The sequence below is a fragment of the Bos mutus genome, chromosome 10, assembly GCF_027580195.1.
Source record: "Bos mutus isolate GX-2022 chromosome 10, NWIPB_WYAK_1.1, whole genome shotgun sequence".
Taxonomy (NCBI): Eukaryota; Metazoa; Chordata; class Mammalia; order Artiodactyla; family Bovidae; genus Bos; species Bos mutus.
The window spans coordinates 79,528,154-79,544,375 of NC_091626.1; the positions used below are offsets into that span (position 1 = coordinate 79,528,154).

Sequence of the window (16,222 nt, forward strand, 5' to 3'; positions counted from 1 at the left end):
AACTATGCGAGGTGATAGATATGTTAATCATCTTGATGTCATTTCACAATGCGTATGCACAGCAAAATCAATACATTTCACACTTTAAATATATACAGTTATATTCACAAGAAAGCTGTGGAGGAAAATCATTAAAATAAAACGGAAAAACACTAAAATATTAGAAAACACAGCTTTAAAATATTCCACTTGCAAACTAATCCCGTATGCCACAACTATTGAGCCTGTGCCCTAGAGCCCAAGAGCCACAAGGACCGAAACCTGTGCCTGCCTAGAGTCCTTGCTCAACAAGAGAAGCCACCACACCGGGAAGCCCACACAGCACAACTAGAGAGGGGCCCCCATTCGCAGCAAACTAGAAAAAGCTCGCGTGCCGCAGTGAAGACCCAGCGCAGCCAAAAATAAGCAAACACAATTTTTTAAAAATAAAATATTCCACTTGTACAAGGACCTACTGTGCAGCACAGGGAAGTATATTCAATATCTTGTTATAACCTATAATGGAAAATAATCTGAAAAATAATATATATGTATGTATGTAGGAATGTATAACTGAATCACTTTGCTTACACAGGAAACATATAGTTCCTGTGAATCAACTATAGTTCAATAAATAAAATATTCTACTTGTTATTAATAAGCAAGTTTTAGAAACCTTAATATACAGGAGAAGATTCATGCAAATACCAGTCCTACTTGTATGATTAAGCACTATTTTCCGGAAGATTTTCTACTTCTAAACTATTTTTGCAATACATAATGAGCTAATATAAATTCTTTGGAAACTTCCTTTTGTCCTTTTTGCACTTTATTTTTCCTGAATAAAAACTGTGGTCACCACTACTAGGAAAATGAAAATGGTCTGAGATGTCTCCGAGCTGACGGGAGGAACTGCAGCAGTGGGCAGGCACCCCTTAGGTTCTATGCTCAGCAGCACCTCTGGGCAGCTACTTCTGATTTCCATCCAATGTAAAATAAATGGTAGCAGAAGTTGGGAGAGAGCATGGTGACAGGGTTTCATCAATGATACCAAGTTCCTTCTCAAGGTTTCTCCCACAGAAAAGAGTGGAAAGGAGGAACAATCATAATGCCAAGAATTTTAAATAGCTCTTCACCAGCTCCTAAGAATAGAGAACTGGGAAGAAGCTGTTGGATCCTATCACATTTCCAGAAGGACCCTGCTCGGTTAGAGAACCTTTCTCGGAATCTCAGTTTCCAGGGCAGGAGCACAAAATGGGTGGCTTAACAGAAATGTATTCTTTCAGAGAGGCTATATGGCCACACTCTCTCTGAAGGCTCTAGAGGAAGATGCTTGCCTGCCTCTTCCTAGCTTCTGAAGTTACTGGCAGTCCTTGGCATTCCTTGACTTGTAGCTGCACCACTCCAACATCTGCATCTATGGTCACTGGCCTCCTTCCTTGGGTCTCCCTTCTCTGTGTCCAAATTCCCCTCTTCTTTTAAGCTCATTAGATTAGGGCTGAACCTAAAGCGGTATGACCTTATCTTAACTCAACTATATTTGCAAAGACCTTATTCCCAAATAAAGTCCTATTCACCAGTACTGGGTGTGTGTGTGGGGGCGGGGGGAAGCTGTCATGACTTGAACATATCTTCCGAGGGGACACAATTCAATTCCTAACACTCACAAGTAGTTATGAAACAAGGCAAAATACGACAAATAATACAATAAGAAGTATAAAGTACTTTCATTCAGAAGCTCTAGTGGAGTTAAGAGAGGGCTTTACAGTATATGAAATATAGTATTTGAGACAGGCTTGGAAGAGAAGAGTATGATTTGTGTCAGCAGATATGCAGCAGAAAGGTGGGACATTGTAAGTTAAGGGAAGAAATGCTATGTTTTAAACCAAAGGCAAGAAAGGGTGGATAAGCAGAGAGGAAGCCAGTTTGGTGAAGCATTAGCTCTAAGTGTGACACACATTGAAAAGGTAGGTGGAAACCAGGTAGCAAGTGGTCAAATATCTAAAAGAGGAGCCTGGGGACTCCCCTGGTGCTCCAGTGTTTAAGAATCTGCCTTCCAATACAGGGGATACAGGTTCGATCCCTGGTTGGGGAACCAAGATCCCACACACCACGGAGCAACTGAGCCTGTGCTCCACAACAAGCGAAGCCTGACAGCCTCAACGAAAAGTCAATGAAGCCTAAATAAATACACAAATAAAACGGGGAGTCTTACTACATTCAGGAGATGCCTGGGGGCCACCAAGGGACTAAAAAATGGTAGAAAGAGCCCTCTTTTATCATCTCTGCCTGGTTATCACACGGAAGAAGTTCAAGTAACATGACAGGAGACTTTCCAAAGTAATTCACTGGACTGTTCATATCATGCTCAGGTAGTATGTGTTAGTCACTCAGTCGTGTCCAGCTCTTTGCAACCCCATGGCCTCTAGCCCACCAGGCTCCTCTAGCCCACTAGGCTCCCTCTGTCCATGGAATTTTCCAGGTAGTAGTACTCCCATCCCGGAGATGGGTTGCCATCTCCTCCTCCAGGGGATCTTCCAACCCAAGAATCAAACCCACGTCTCCTGCATTGGTAGGCACATTCTTTACCACCAAGTAGTTATTGGACTGTTCATATCACTCAGGTACCACTTACTGATCCCAGGCTAAGAATTTTCCCTACTTATTCGGCTAGCATCTAATAGAATTAGAAACAGCTGTAGGGCCCCAAACATTGTGACTACATGTAGTCTATTTCACTCATCTGCTGAAATGTTTCAAGTTTCCTCTTGAAAATACAACATTCATTCAAAAGTGTTTACACTATTTGCTTCAGTAAAAGCCTTCTATAGTATTAACTTGCAAGCTAGCAAACAAAATTTAGTAAAGTTTCTAACTCACAGGAGAACAATTTTTGTAGGTAATTCCTCTCTCCAAAGGAGTATTTCTGGAGTGTAAACCAACTCATTCTTTTGAGTTACAAAGCTGAGGATCCTCAAACCATAACTATGTTATTTTTCACAAACAAGGAGAAAGTCATGTGCAAACAAGTACACAGAGTAGAGGATCTGGTTGACAATAATTCTGCTGAAATTCACAGGGGGAATGCCAAGGCCACAACTATTGCATGTACTCTTGTCTAGCATCTTATATCTGTATTTAAGAACCTTCTCCCCGCCAACCCCCATTTCTTCTAAGCCCTCTTCCAGGATTATGTAATTGCAATTGTTCTATAGAAAAGAGTCCTTGAAACCCTCTGGATTTAGAAGGTCACCTCTCCCACAAAGCTACATTGTGTAGCTTTCAAATGTTTTCAATTCTCTGAGATCAGAGCAACTCTAGTACAGCAAAGTAGATGGAGAAACATTTTTATTTATTTTAAATACAAAATATCTGATTATATTAGCTGAATAAGTTACTGAAAGTATCATTTCATTTTGGTGTCCTATTTCCTTCCACCACAACATAATTTTCTTAAGGACTAAAATGACATTCAGCTACAAGTGATAGAGATCTTTTATAAAGTAAAAGAATGATAAAAATATAAACTTTTAAATAAAAAAGTTTAAATCAAAATTCTTTTTCTAACTTCTAATCGATCAACTTCATAAATGGCAGCATCAGTCAACTGCATTACCAGTGACTAGCTTACTGTCTCTCCCTCAGTAGGAACTGTAAGAAGTCTTTCTCCCTTTCTCACACAGATGGCCCAGGCTGGGGCTAGGGAGAAGGAAGTGGTGAGCCAAAGGAGGCCGAGTATGTCCCTCTCACTGGATTTCAAAAGCAAATACAAATCATGTAAGGATAAGCCACTGATTCATATTTTTTGTGCCTTTCCTATAATGGAAATCATGTAGAGATAAGCCATTGATTCATATGTTTCGTGAATTATTTATATCTCAATTATATCTCAATTATATATATCTCAGTTATATCTCAATTAACTGAGAGCCTTGTTTTCTAAATTTTCCCACTTGACTTCATTTTCAACAACAGCTTTGAGATACAATTCATATACAATTCACCTACTTAATAAGCACATTTCAATTTTTTTAAGAATATTCACGCAGTTGTGCAAGCATCATGATAATCAATTTTGGAACATTTCATCATTGCAAAAGGAAACCTGTACCCATAAGTGGTCACATCCATTTCTTCCCTACACCCCAAACCCTCGACAACAACTACATTTTCTCTCAACGCATTTGTCTAATCTGGAGATTTCATATAAAAGGAATCAATATGTGGTCTCTTGTGACTGGCTGCTGTCACTTAGCACAATGTTTCCAAGGTTCATCCAAATTATAATACATACCAGTGCTTCACTTCTTTTTAATGCCAAATATTCCCCTGCATGAACATAACATTTTATTTATTCACTGAACAGTTAATACTGCTTTGTTTTCTCTGGACCCAGATTGTGCTTGCTTTTACATTTCAAGTAAAATAATTTCTGCCTTAATCCTATGTCCTTATCTTTAGCTGTCTCTCCTATCGTTTGATGATATTTGCCAACAACCTCCCAGAATTGCTAAAGCACTGCCACCTATTTGAAGTCACCAGATCTGAATCCCCTTCCTTATAAACTGTCTTCTTCCTACAATCAAAGCAGAAAATGCCAGCTATTCCATTTTTACTTCTCCAAGACATAGGCACGTAAACAAGGCCACATTGATCACAAATATTCATCCCAATGGTTGAATCAAAAGCTGATGACAAGGATAAGGGACCATTATTCAGAATCCATTATTAGTGTTGGGTGGTCACAACTATAACCAGGCTCCAGGAGCACAGAGCAGCGCCTGGTGTGGGCAACACGGTGTTGGTGGTGCAAGTCGCAGAGTCCCGCGGCGCGGTGGCAGCAGCTCCATCAGTTCTGCAGGGTAATTTGAGGCCCTGATCCCAGCCCTCTAGCCCTGGGCCTGGTTATCAGCCCCTTCCAGAGAGTCTGGGAGCTGCCAGTACATTTCTAATAAACTCCTTTTCTGCTTTAAATTAGCCTAAGTCAGTTACTATTACTTACAACTAAGACCCTGATTGATATAGTATCTTGATCTACTTAATTTTGCATATTTTGGGCATTATATAATCTAACTATAAACTTCCTATCAGTTCAGTCGCTCAGTTGTGTCCGACTCTTTGCGACCCCATGAATCACAGCACGCCAGGCCTCCCTGTCCATCACCAACTCCCGGAGTTCACTCAGACTCACATCCATAGAGTCAGTGATGCCATCCAGCCATCTCATCCTCTGTCGTCCCCTTCTCCTCCTGCCCCCAATCCCTCCCAGCATCAGAGTCTTTTCCAATGAGTCAACCCTTCGCATGAGGTGGCCAAAGTACTGGAGTTTCAGCTTTAGCATTATTCCTTCCAAAGAAATCCCAGGGCTGATCTCCTTCAGAATGGACTGGTTGGATCTCCTTGCAGTCCAATAAACTTCCTATAGATAACTATAAACTATAACAACACATATCGTTTATAAATATAAACCACAGATAGGATCCTATGTAAGGAGACAGATTCAGGGGGAAAATATATATATATATATAATATTAACTCTTTGCAGTGAATAGATGCTCATTTGTTCCAAAAGAATGACTGTCAAGGAAAAACTCAGCTGTTTTCCTTTCTATGTAGGGAAAAACCCCATTCTCTTTTGCATCTCGCTTTATCTTTAGAAAAAACACTTCACTGCTAGTCACCAAATATGTGGAGGTTTTTCCCCACAACAAGTAATTCTCTGCATCACCAGCTGGGTGTCCTACCATTCAACATAATTCTGACACTGTGCACCCAGAGACAGCATCAGATCCCACAGGTAAGGGCTCAGCCCAGCAGACTGTCCCCTCAGCCGCACACATACACACACACATACACAGACACCAGTCCAGCTGCAAGCCCAGGTTGTCACCTGTGCTTCCAAGCAACCCACTATAGACTGGAAATTCTGATGACCTCCCCCCGCCCTACTCCACTGGATTCAATTAATTTGCTAGTACAGTTCCCAGAATTCAGGGAAACATAACTTTCATTTACTAGCTTATTATAAAAGGATATGATACAGGATACAGATCAAAGCAGATGGAAGAGATGGTATGGAGAAAGGGCTTGGAGTTTCCAGGCTCTCTCTGGGAGCACCATCCTCCCAGCACCTCCAAGTGTTCACCAACCTGGAAGCTCCCTGAATCCCATTTTGGTGGAGCTTAGGGAGGCTTTATTACATAGGCACAGTTGATTAAATCACTGGGCACTGGCAATAGACCCGACCATCCCTACCTCTTCCCTCCCCAAAGGTCAGGAGGGGTGGACTGAAAGTTCCAACCCCCTAACCACAGGGTTGGTACTCCTAGCAACCAGCCACCATCCTTAGGTGGGGTCCGAAAGTCATCTCATTGATATAAACAAAAGAAAACCTTTGGCTCTCAGTTGCTTAGGAAATTCCAGGAGTTTTAGGAGCTCTGTGCCAGGAACAGGGAGGAAAATCAAATGTATGTATTTTTTAACTACAAATCACATAGTATATAAAAAATAATGTGAACTTTAATATCAGAAAGAACTACTTTTCATTGCTTATTTGCTGTGACATCTTGAAGTTATTTACATCTCTGGGTCTTAGTTTTTCTCACTGGAAAAAAATGAGGATGATCACACTCATCCTGTAGGGCTATTTCCAGGAGAGGTCTTGAGCGTCCCTTGGACTGCAAGGAGATCCAACCAGTCCACTCTGAAGAAGATCAGCCCTGGGATTTCTTTGGAAGGAATGATGCTAAAGCTGAAACTCCAGTACTTTGGCCACCTCATGCGAAGAGTTGACTCGTTGGAAAAGACTCTGATGCTGGGAGGGATTGGGGGCAAGAGGAGAAGGGGACGACAGAGGAGGAGATGGCTGGATGGCATCACTGACTCTATGGACGTGAGTCTGAGTGAACTCCGGGAGTTGGTGATGGACAGGGAGGCCTGGCGTGCTGCGATTCATGGGGTCGCAAAGAGTCGGACACGACTGAGCAACTGAACTGAACTGAATATAGCTAACACACCTACTCTAGGATCTGACATGTATCCATGCTAAATAAATTTTCACAGTTCTACCGTCATGATCTGACCATCCTGCCAATGTCAAATCCAAACTCATCTCCAGGAGTTCTTTCTTTCCAGCTAGAGGAAAGTAAAACTCACCCCTGGACCCAATCTAACCAAAGCACCGACCCCAGTGAAACAACATCCTTTTTGTTTAGTACACTAGTAAGCACACGGTCTGCCCTACATTTCTAATTTCTAGATTTTCTGAGTATCTCCTATACATGAATTACTGTCCTTATATCCACAAAGGCATGTTTATATTAAGTTGTTAAATTTGACTTTTGTAATGTAGCTGTCCTAACAAAAAGAAAATGATTAAGGCCGAGTTCAAAGCCACTCAATTATCTAAGAGCAGGTGCTTGCTTCCTTTGAGTTCTCGATTGGACCTGGAGTCAAGTGCACACGTGTCTGTCCTCCTGCTTTGTCAGATGGGTGGGGTGGGCAAAGGTCAGGGAAGACAAACACTGAGGAGGAAATGGAACATTCAGCCACAGAAAGGAGAAGCCCTCCACGCAGATGCATTCCAGAGAGTATCAGAGACACCCGAGGTTTTCACAATCCTCTGATTCAACTGCTTCACTTTACAGACATAAAATATGAGGTCCACACTGGTTAACTGACTTTCCAAACTCAAGCAACCGTTAATGACAGAGCTAAGGACCAAGTTTTTGCAGATAGTTCACAGCTTTCCCCACCAAACCATGCATGATGAGAAAAATGATGAGGGACTTGGAGTGTCTTCCCCATAAGCATCTGGACCACAGAGCCTTGTATTACAGCATTCCAGGAATCAGTAGGATATACCCCTGCTCGCCCAACGCCAATTCCCTGCTGACACCTACGAGGCACCAGGTTAACTGGTCTCTCCTTACAATTGAGCCTTCAGATGATGGAACTGGAGGCCATCTGCCTCTCTCTCCATTCAGACACTGCAAGTCTCAAGGGCAGACACCTAAGGTCATGATCATGACAGGCTCTAGGGATGTTAAGGGGTATCTCATAGGAAAGCTTGGGGTACCAAGGTTACCTTGCTTCCAAACTGGATTATGCTTTTTAAATGATACATTGGTTCTTAAGGGACAAGGCCAATCCTCTGCCCCTTTTTATGCTAAGTTGGTCCATCCGGAACGAAGGAAATGCAGCTGTGCTTTAGGCCAGCATGCTGTGAGCGTCCTCATCATTTATCCTACCCTGTAAGCACAGGTTTTGTATTGCCCTGTGGTTTCCATTGCCCTCACCGCGCCATACTGACAAGGGTATACAAGTCTAAATTTAGCTGTTTGTAAGAATCGGAGAGCAGAGGTTGTTCCCCTCAGGTCCTGATAATCCTTGAAAGTAATGAGGCACTTGCTCTACTCCCCTAAACCTCTCAATTCCCAACATTAAAAGATTTTTTAAAAGGTGAAAGTGCTAGAAGAAAACATGGGTAAAACTTATTTTTATAACCTCGGGGGTGAAGATGACCTTTGTAAACATGATACAAAATGCCTATGACTCCACAGCATGCAAAGCATCTGTACAGCCAAAAGCCATGAAGTCAAAAGACAAATGACAACGCAAGAGCAACATCTGCAACTCAACAGATAAGAAGACTGCTCACCTTCTACAATGTAAACCTTATAAATCAACGTTTTAGAAATGTTTGTGGTAAAATAGATACAACACAAAATGCACCATTTTGATCATCTTTAAGTGCACAGTGGTATTAAGTACATTCACACTGTTATACAACCATCACATCATCCATCTCCAGAACTTTTTTCTCCTCCCACACTGAAATTCTGTACCCATTAAACAATAAGCCCCACTCCCACCTTCCCCAGCCCCTGGCAACCCCCATTCTACTTTCTGTCTCTATGAATTTGACTACTCACGCAAGCATGAGGTCCTTTTTAGTGACTTATTTCATTCAATATGTTTTCGGGGTTCATTTATGTTGTAGTATGTGTCAGAATTTCCTTCCTCTTAAAGGCTGAATAACATTTCATTCTATGTATAAACCACAAGGTTTTTGGTTTTTTTAAGAATTTTATTATTTTTATTCATTTGGCTATGGTGGGTCTTCATTGAGGCAAGCCATATCTTTGGTGCCATGTGTGGGCTCTTAGCCATGGCATGTGGGATCTAGTTTCCTGAACAGAGATTGAACCTGAGCCCCCTAAAGTAGGAGAGCGGAATCTCAGTCACTGGACCACCAGCGAAGTCCCTACACCATGTTTTATCCATTCATTCAAGGGTCATTTACTCGGTTTCCATATACCAGCTATTGTATACAAGTCAATGTTTTCAAAAGACAAAGAATCCAGTTAATGGACAAAACTCAGGAGGTTAAGGGCCCGGCTCCTGCAGAGGGCTGTTGCTGGGGAAGAAAAACCAGCTGAGACAGGAGCAGTCCTGTACTTTTGGAGTGACAAAGCTGGAGATCTGAAACGTGACTCGTGTCCCTCGCACAATGCTTGCTGAGTTCTGAAGACGCCGCAGAGACTAATGTGCTTTCATATATTTTTACTATCCTCTCCAACAGCCTGCCACCACTCTGAGTTGCCTCCTGGGCTGTCCCTCAAATGACCTCCCCAAGCAGTACTTATTTTTTTGGTGCTTGAGGTAGTTAGTTATCTGGTCACAAACCTGCCTAAGTTCTGAGTGGCCAGGTCCTACACCTGTTTTTCCCTTAAGCCTTATTATTTTAGTGTGTGATTTTGCAAAATTCCAGGTTCCTCAAGAAGGCATACAGTAGAAACAGCTTCACTTCCCTACCCAGGAACAAAGAAGACATTTCACACCTTCTACTTTAGAGAGAGGGAGAAAGCTAGGCAACAGGCAGGCAATTCAGAGAAAAATACAAAAGTAAAATACTCGGGGCACAGGAGAGGAAGTAAGAGCTCTTGCGTAAATAAACTATTTGCCCATTTGTTATTATAAGATGATTTTACACTAAATTAATACACTAACAGTAATATGAATGAATAATGATATGTTACTAGTTCAGGGTTTGAACCAGAAAGCAGGAATCTTTTCTTCCCATTAACAATAACACTTGCTGGAAGACACAAAATCGTCATCTACAAAGGTGAGAGCTTCTTAATTGCAGGCGCTGTCAGCACACTGTTCCTTGGAATTAGCAATTTAGCTTTAGAAGTGAAAGAATTTTGGCTAGATACTAAAAAGTGTCAGTTATAGTCTTACCCCTGTCAAGTTACCAGTTAAAAATTATCTAACTATTTTTTTAATGTTTAAAATCAATACACTTTTAGAATGACTAAATTACTATAATCTAAAAGGTATATAAAATTATAAACACAACTTTACATTTAGGACTCCTTTTTTTAAGCATTAAAAGCCTATGCTTAGTAAGCAAGGTGTGCATGTATGCTCAGTTACTTCAGTCGTGTCCAACTGTTTATGACCCTATGGATTACAGCCCACCAGGTTCCTCTGTCCATGGATTATCCCTGCAAGAATACTGGAGTGGGTGGCCACTTCCTACTCTGGGGATCTTCCTGACCCAGGGATCAAAGCTGCATCTTCTGTGGCTCTTGCACTGGCAGGTAGATTCTTTACCACTTGAGCCACTTGGGAAGCCCTAGTAAGCAAGGTACTGCCTGTTAAAATGAGTCTCTTTCAGGGGTCCCCTTGCCTCTGTGGGAGGCACACCTTCCTTCTTTTTCTCTGAGATCTGTTAATGGGGAGCTCCAGTGTTAAGAACAGAGAAAGTGGGAAGTTGTGAGTTGGCTGGGAACTTTGTCAGAAGACTACTGAGTTGTCTATTTAGAAACCAGCCTCAAGAAAGATCAGAAGAGAAACAAAAAAATAATACAAAGCAAACCCATTTACCACATATCCAATATCTGCAAAGTTTGGGCCTGGTGCTCTAAGAATCAGGAGAAGAGTGGATGGACGTTAGTTATCGGGGTCTGAAGATCATGCTCCCAGTACCGGTGCCTACTTACCTGGCCCGTGGCTAAAGTGACGCCAGCAGAGGCTTCCTTTCTCACAGACACTTGTGGCATTTCTGCTCCAGGATTTTAGAAAGTGACTGATTACACCTCACCTCATAAATGCCCAACTCACCAAAAGCAGCCTTACTCATTCTGCCAGAAGGAGATCTGTATCAGGGACACAGTGGTGAGGCTGGAATAAAAGGAACATTCTACAGAGTGCGCTGAGACATTTACTCCTACAGGGACAGACCTGAAAAGAAATCAGAGCTGTCCAAAGTCCAGCCAAGAGGAGGCAGCTCTGACGAAGATGGAGGGGACACACGAGTTCCCCCACCACTGCCAACTACTCACCGTTTCAACTCTCTATTTGCCTGCTTCTGGGCAGATATCAAGATCATGAACATACACTATTAAAGTGCCTTGAGCTCTTTGGAAGGAAAGCAACCTTACACGAATGAATCATGACTCAGCACTGAATTAGGGGAGAGAAGCTAAAGCAGTAAGAACAATTTCACAAACTAAACTGCACTACTGAATCCAATTCATTAAAACCCTTCCCACAATACTTACAGATATTAAATCAATGTTCCCTATTCCTCTGGGGACCAGCTCCAGCACTCCCACTTTTCTTTAGCATTCTCAGCATCAAAACCCGGTCTGTGCCCACACTATGTTAGGGGTCAAGCAAAACACATGGTTAAAGCTTGTTCCACAGAGCAGATGTCACCATGAAGGCAGCAGATAAAAACCAGCACTGGACACCCTGTGAGAAACAAGAGAGGACCATAGGCACGACACGCTCAGCAAAATCAACAGTGTCATTAGCTGTCACTCTCATCTGTGACACTTTAATTTGTGTTTCCTTTATTTTGATGAGATACATTTAAATGACCAAATATTTTACATAGCCTTTCACAGGGCACTGCACATCTTTCATTCTAAATGACTCAGAAATAATGCAATGCCTGGAAAAAGAGGCATTTTATCCAGTATGCCAAGACCAAATGGGAATAACTCTGTTAAAAGCACATGTGACACTTGAAATCTAAGGCACTCCTGGGGCCAGGGTCTTAAAATAAGAAACTCTGCATCATAAACTGAGACAGTTAAAGAGCTAAACACAATGGTTAATATCACAGAGCTTGCAAAGTTAAAGCATATATTATTTAAACATTGAGAAGCCATTGTGTATTTGTCTAATAGGCAATATGAGAAGATTAAACTCTAACTTTTTCTAAATTACACAGAAAAGTGGGATGGCAATTAAGAATCATCTTAGCAAACTTCCCAATCCTTAGAGGCTGACAACTAGCTGGTGACTTACATAGTTTCCTTGATTATTATCAGTTATATATTGAGAGAGAGAGAGAGATGAAACCCAAGTCGGTTTACTCTTTTTAGAGTGGATCTTCCAATAACTAGAGTTGAAGGAAGTAAAGGGAAGGAACTCTAGGCTTCAAGAAGGATCTGTGATGCCTGTACGTTCCCTGCATGGTGTAAGTTACCCGTGGGTCTTTGGAAGCTGAAACTGTACAAGGGAAAGGAAATGAGAGAGACGTATGCCTGAAATGCAGTTCCACAACTCATCAGCTCTGTGACCTCAGTAAGGTTAACTAATCTCTTAACTTTCTCATCTGTAAAATAAGAGTTAAGCCTATCTACTTCATAGAATGAGTCCAGTAGAAGCAAAAGAACACAGAATGTCTTTCAGAAGAACACAATCGTTAGTGCTCCCTACATTCTCTCCCTGTTCACCACTCACCAAGGGAACAGACCACAGCTGGAAGGCATCCTATGCAATTTGGTAGTTTTTACTTACTATTTTAAAATGATCAGTTATGGGACAGTAATTATTAAAATTTGGTTTATGAAAAAAAATTTTAAATACAAGAAATGGAAAACATTCGTAGCAAAGGTTATTTAAATATAGGCATCTGAATGAGAGGCCTCACAAAATGATTATTTATAATTATATATAATAATTATATATATATTATTTATAAAATATAAAATGTTATTATTCATAATTAAACGTTAGGGACGATTCTTGGTAAAAGGACAAAACTACAATATGACACATTACAAGTATGGATTTCCCCCAACACGTAACCTAATTCCTCTCAAAGAGGACACCTTAGTTGCTATTCTGCCCATGTGGAATGCTTAGCTGTTCTAATCTTAGCTCTTTCATGTTCTCTTTGAAGGAAGAAGCTTGTCTTTCCCTGCTAATTGGCCAAATCCATCATCACACTCAGACTGATGACACACGACACTCACATGTACTATGCTGATGGACTGCTGTCCTGACAGCACAGGGAAAACCTGAGTGCTAGAGGTCAGTGACTAGACTCCATATTTGGCAAGATTCTTCTAAAATTCATTAGTAAAAATAAAATACTCATTTATAGTCTGAACATATTATTTAGATATTGTTGCATAAAAGCTATAAAAGGGAAAAAATAATATAAAGGGGCTTTAACTTAAACATAGCAGCCATGTCTACTTTAAAACAGGTCAAAGTGAAGTCGCTCAGTTGTGTCTAACTCTTTGCGACCCCATGGACTGTAGCCTACCAGGCTTCTCTGTCCATGGGATTTTCCAGGCAAGAGTACTGGAGTGGGTTGCCGTTTCCTTCTCCAGGGCATGTTCCCGACCCAGGGATCAAACCCAGGTCTCCCACACTGCAGGCAGATGCTTTAACTCTGAGCCTTTTAAACAAAGGATGAAACCAAATGTTCAACTTTTGAACTGACTGATTTTAAAGACAGTAGAAATATACATATAGATGCCAAATAACACTGATTACCAGTCAGCATTACAATTGTTCAATTAAGGAAGAAGGTAATAGAGAAAATCAAAACATCATTAATTTGGGACTGTACAGCACATTATAGAACATAAGGGGCTTTGAGCAGATTTACATTCCTAATTATGTTTTGCTTAATCTAATATTAAAATTGCCTTGCAGTATTTCCTCAGCCTCGTGGTGGGATGACTAGCAATACTTTAAGTGGCAAGTGCAGTGAGCCTGGGAGGAGATCTAACACAGTAAGTCTCTCATACACAAATCACCCGAAGTCATTAAAGTTTACATGTTTACACTCAGCCCACTGAGTCATAATAAGATGACCAATAATATAATTAGTCTTGGCATCTTGAGTGCTTTTCCCATAAAATCAGAAACAGGGCAAGAATGCCCTCTCCCATCACTTTGAAAACACAAAAGGAGACTCGAGTGCGTGAAAAGCTGCCCCCTGCTCTTGCTAAGGACATCTCAGCATCATCAAAGGGTACCAGAATGGAAAACGGGACCCACAGACAATGTAAATATGTGAGGAGACATAAAAGACCATTCTTTTTCTCTCAATTTTTAAAAGACAACTGATGCTTAAGGCAAAAGTAACAACATTTTAAGGAGGAATTCATTACTGTATGTGGAAGTAAACAATAGTACCAACAGTGAGGAGGAAGTGAATGGGGTTAAATTTACACTTGAGGACTCTGAAGAGTAAAATGTCAGTTCTTCTTACGTTAATGTATCAATGTCAGGAAACTCCCTAAGATGGCAATGAGCTCTTTTACAGTAGTTTTTTGTTTGTTTGTTTGTTTGTTTACAGTAGTTTTATAGTTGTTCTTTTAAAAAAAAAAAAAAGTTCAAATGTGAAAATAAAGATTCAAGAACAGCTAGGAGGACATCAAAAAGAAAGTCATGAAAAAATATTAAAACACATTAAAAAGCCTCTTTGGGGGCTTCCCTTCCACTTCTTATCCAGAAGTGGATAAGAATCCACCTGCCAACGCAGAGAACATGGGTTCGATCCCTAGTCCAGGAGGATTCCACAAGCCATGGGGCAACTAAGTCAGTTTGCCACAATTACTGAGCTTGCGCCCTACAGCCCAAAACTGCAACTACTGAAGCCCGTGTGCCGAGGGCCCAGGCTCCACAATAATGAGAAGCCCAAGCACTGCGACAAAAAGACCCTGCTTGCTGCAAGTAGAGAAAACCCGAGCAAAGCAACAAAGACCCAGCACAGCCAAAAATAAATAAAAATTTAAAAGAAAAAGCCTCTTTCATTAAAAGGGTATGTAGTACACAAATACACAGAGATGCGCCTGGGAAGTCCAAAATAAACCCATCTCTGCCATAGGAGGGAGATGTATCTCAAAGCACTGAGGCAAAGACAGCTGTTTGAACAAACAGGACTGGTACAAATAGATAGTTATTGGAAAAAAGATAAAATGAGACCCATTCCTCAAACCATACAGGAGAATAAACTCCAAATGCACCAGAAACCTAAATGCAAAATAGGAACCTCAACAACTACTAGAAGAGACTATAGGTGGATTCCTCTTTAACGGGAGATAGAGAAAGGCTCTTTAGAGAGGATTTAAAGTCCAGATGCAAGGAAAGAAAGACTGATAATTTGTCTACATAAAAACTTTTACATAAGCAAAATTGAAAGACAAAGTGGGGGGGAAATATTTGCAACATACAACAGAGATAAAGGGTTAATACTGAGCCCAGCACAGCACAGCTGTGACAAACCTAGACAGTGTATTAAAAAGCACAGACATTATTTTGCCAACAAAGGTCCATATAGTCAAAGCTACAGTTCTCCCAGTAGTCAAGCATGGATGTGAGAGTTGGACCATAAGGAAGGCTGAGCACCGAAGAATTGATGCTTTTGAATTGTGGTACTGGAGAAGACTTGAGAGTTCTTTGGACTCCAAGGAAATCAACCCTGAATATTCATTGGTAGGACTGATGCTGAAGCTCCAATACTTTGGCCACCTGATGCGAAGAGCCAACTCACTGGAAAAGACCTTGATGCTGGGAAAGATAGAAGGCAGGAGGAGAAGGGGATGACAGAGTATGAGATGGTTGGGTGGCATCACTGACTTAATGGACATGAGTTTGAGTAAGCTCCAGGAGATGGTGAAGGACAGGGAAGCCTGGCATGCAAATCCACCTACAGTCCATGGGATTGCAGAGAGTCGGACAAGACTGATCAACTGAACATCATCATCCTCCTCTAATATAAAAGGGTTAGTATCTTTTAATTTTTCAAATTTTATTGAAATGTAGTTGACTTACAACAGAGAGGTTTTTAAAATGGAGGAAGAACATGAATACAAATCCTACAGAAAAACAGGAAAAGACAATTCACAAGAAGATAAAAAGTGTCCCTCAAAATATGAAAAGATATTCAACTTGACCCATGATGAGAGAAGTGCAAATCTGA

The 16,222-nt window shown here is 41.1% G+C and overlaps 1 protein-coding gene across 1 annotated transcript in view; it reads right to left on the minus strand.

The window, feature by feature from the left end:
• AVEN (apoptosis and caspase activation inhibitor) overlaps window positions 1-16,222 on the minus strand; it is a 198,244-nt gene that overhangs the window by 46,204 nt on the left and 135,818 nt on the right. The window lies entirely within an intron of this gene.